This window comes from Azolla caroliniana, unplaced genomic scaffold, assembly GCF_043228905.1.
Source record: "Azolla caroliniana isolate FFs.n. ecotype wild unplaced genomic scaffold, voAzoCaro1.0.p SCAF_8, whole genome shotgun sequence".
Taxonomy (NCBI): Eukaryota; Viridiplantae; Streptophyta; class Polypodiopsida; order Salviniales; family Salviniaceae; genus Azolla; species Azolla caroliniana.
The window spans coordinates 17451952-17455939 of NW_028230443.1; the positions used below are offsets into that span (position 1 = coordinate 17451952).

At 43.6% G+C, this 3988-nt stretch overlaps 1 pseudogene; it reads right to left on the reverse strand.

Annotated features, from left to right (window-relative positions):
- Positions 1-2316: 2316 nt before the first annotated feature.
- On the reverse strand, positions 2317-3362 carry LOC147861155 (germin-like protein subfamily 2 member 4 pseudogene; annotated as a pseudogene).
- Between the last annotated feature and the right edge of the window lie 626 nt (positions 3363-3988).

The window sequence follows — 3988 nt, forward strand, 5'->3', positions numbered from 1 at the left end:
TTTTGAGTATGGCCGTTAGTGTGAATCTTGAAATCGAACAGCTAGATGTTAAAACAACATTCTTGCATGGTGAGTTAGAAGAGGAAATCTATATGCAATAGCCGGAGGGCTTTAAGGTAAAAGGAAAAGAAAATCTCGTGTGTAGGTTGAAGAAAAGCTTGTATGGTCTAAAGCAAGCTCCACAACAATGGTATAAGAAATTTGAGTCCTTCATGTTGGAACATGGATTCCACAAAACACAAGCCGATCATTGTGTATTTGTGAAAAGGTATAACGAAGGTGATTTTCTTATTCTGTTGTTGTATGTGGATGATATGTTGGTTGTTGGACAGGATGTCAAAAAGATTGCAAGCTTGAAGAAATCATTCAGCAAATTGTTTGCCATGAAAGACTTAGGACCAGCAAAACAGATTTTGGGAATGCATATAGTCTGGGACAGGACTGAAAACATGCTATGGCTGTCACAAGAGAAATATGTGACAAAAGTTTTGCAAAGGTTTAACTTGTACAATGCAAAATCGGTTGGATCTCCATTGTCGGTGGACTGTAAGTTAAATTCAGGACAATGCCCGAAAACTGAGAAAGATAAGGCAGAGATGACGAGAGTGTCGTATGCGTCTGTTGTGGGCAGCCTTATGTATGCTATGGTTTGCACAAGGCTGGGCATTGCATTCGATGTTGGAACAATTAGTCGTTACATGAGTAATCCTAGAAAGGAGCATTGGGCAACCGTAAAATGGATTCTCAGATACCTCAAAGGAATTTCAAGTGTATGCCTTAGATATGGCTCCGGCAAACCTATGTTAGAAGGATTCACAGATTCTGATATGTCGGGTGATGTAGACTCTAGCCGATCCACATCAAGGTATGTGATGACGTACTCAGGGGGAGCTATGTCATGGCAATCAAGACTGTGAAAGGTTGTGGCTTTGTCAACCACCGAGGCTGAGAATATGGCTGCAGTGGAAGCCGGAAAAGAATTGATCTGGATGAGAGAGTTCTTGAGTGAACTAGGAATGAAGCAAGAGGAATACTTACTTCATTGTGACAATCAAAGTGCTATCCATCTAGCTAAGAATGCTACCTACCACTCTCGTACAAAGCACATTCAAAGAAGATATCATTGGTTGCGAGAACGAGTGGAAGAAAATGAGTTTGTTCTAGCGAAGATCCACACTAAAGAAAATGGATCCGACATGCTCACAAAAATTCTGTCTATGGAAAAACTCGTTGCGTGTCGAAAAAAGATTGGTTCGGTTAACTCTCCCCCTACAGGAGTGAAGGGGGAGTTTGTTATGTAAAGGCATCCCTCCTTGTGGGGGAGTCGGCCAAAAAGTCGACTTAAGAGTCGGTTGGTCGAAATCGGCTGAGAAGCCGAAATGAGTCGGCTGACCGAAATCAGCTGAAAAGCCAAAAAGAGTCGACTGACCGAATTTGGCCGAAATCGGTCGGAGAGCAAAAAGAATAATCGAATTGCCAAAGAACCGAATTGACCGAATTCGAACTTAGTCGAATAGGAGTTCAGACACACACACACACACACACACACACACACACACATATATATATATATGTATGTATGAAATGACTTACTATCTATATACTAACAAGCGTGGTAGTGCGTCAATATGTGGGATAACTCACTAGAAGTAAAATAGTGAGAAAAGGGGGGGAAAATATATAGATCGTTTAGTGAGTGCATGAGATATATATATGTGTGTGAGTGAAAAACGAGAGGTGTGTGCTACGTGACTCAGAGAACGACTAAGTATATACACAGTAGTGGTTGTGCAAGAGAATATACTCAGAAGCTAAGTGAGAGGAAGAGAGATGGGTGAAACAGCAAAGAAGAGAGATTAAAATCAGAGAAGCTAAGGAGGCTTCGAACGGAAAGACATCTATGTGTTAGGGTTTCGAATGCTCATCAGAAATTGTAGTTTCAGAGAACATTCAGATTAGATCAGGTGCTTTCATTCTATGGTTGTATTTTGTCCTCTATTATAGTGGAAATCTTTGTTCCGTGGTTTTTCCCTAAAATCAGGGTTTTCCACGTAAATAGTGTGCTCTTCTTCATTTTTCTGTTTGTGTCTAAGTTTGATATCGAAATTTGTCGGAGTGTTAGAATTCTAACAGTTTCCTTTATGTCTTCAAAACAAACCAACTACTACTACTAATATTATTACTATTATTATTTTGCTTATTATTATTATTTTCCACACATAGTGTGTACTCCCTACACACAATCCCCTACGTTTAACAATCATAATCTGCAATCTATTCGGTGATATTTGACTTTTAGAAGACAATAATAAAATGTGGTTATAACTTATATCTATTGCTCATTGAATGTGCGCACGTCAATCATAAACTACAGTAGTACGTCAGCAACAAGGGAGGCCTGTGGCTGTCTTATTCAATGCAAGTACAACCAGGATGTTCATTCATAAACCACAATTACCAATGGTGGACGATCCCCAATCAAGAGCGTTGTAACTTGTAATCATTTATTCAGTGGATAGATGGTACGTATATGATGATGCTCATCATGCTATATGACATTTGAGGCACCACCTTAGCTCAAGGCAACGTAGCCTCCACACTGGAGGTGAGGGCATCCACCTCCGCCTGGTCAATGCCGAACGTGTTCTGAAGCACGATGCCTGGCAGTGGTGGCTCGGCGGCAAACAGGGCGGCCGCAAGCTGAGACACCCCTGGATTCTGGCTGTTCAGGGCAGAGATGGCTAACGCTTCAATCTTCTCGTCGGGGTTGATCTGGAAATGGGGAAGACCACGGGGGAACACGAAGAGATCGCCCGCATACAGTGTGGCCTGGAAGAGGGTGTTGTTGGTGGAGATAAAGCCGACCGTGAGCGTGCCCTGAGCTAGCAACAGCACTTCGGTGGCACGGGGGTGGACGTGGGGCGGGTTGAGTCCCTTTGGTGGGAAGTCGATGCGAGCGATGGACAGGCCTAGCGTGTTGAGCCCCGGGAAGTTGTCGACAGAGGCGAGGGTGACGATCGCCTGCACACTATTGTTGGGCCGAGGAGCTGCGGCCGATGATCGCAGCACGGTGGACGTGAAGTCCTCGGCTGTGACTTTGTAGGCAGGCTTGCATGTGCGCCCGTTGATGGTGATGGCCGTATAACCATCATCATCATCATTGGCCACACAAAAATCTTGCAACGGATCCTCGTCTGCTGCGCCCGCAAGATGGCCTGGAACTGTGACACATAAAGCTACAAATAGAAGCCTGAGAGCGAGCAATACAGAATTGGGGAGGGAAGCCATATCCTCACTTTCTCGGATAATAGGAGCAATGTGTTGTATATGCTCTAAGCTATGGCAGAGATAGAGAGCGAGGCTTGGAAGGGTCTGTTGGAAGGACGATAGAGAGAGATGATGGATGAGGATACAGGCTTAATTCTACACATGTATATATATACGTATTTAGACATATTCTTGTGTTTCTTGAGTGCCGTATACTCTTGTGTTTCTGTAGCAATGGGGGTGGGTGTGTGGGTGGGTGCGTAGTTGTTTGCTTCCTTCGTCCGGAAGCTAAGGAGGGAGAGAGAGAGAGATATGTGTGCCGAACTTCTAAGTGTGTGTCTCTGTCTCCGTCTCTTGAGATGCTTCTTATGAACGGAGGACCAAACTTAATGTTTTTTCAAATATTCTACCACTTTTTGGGGTAGTTCTCTTGACAACATTCAAAACGAACCTTTCGGGGTGTATAAGAAGCTTTACATGTAACGCTTGTGAATTCGTAAGCTTTAGGCATATGTAGTGTTTGTGAGTTTGCCATGTAAGTTTTTCACCTCGCCCCTTCCTAATACACACCTCACCTACACACCCCCTCGTCGACGTTATCAATACAACATATTCACGTGTCCATGAAAGAACTGTGTGTACATGTTTGCGGGCTTGCTAACCTCTCTATGATTCCTAATGCATTCCCCTACATTCCACTACAAAGAATACACAATCTCAC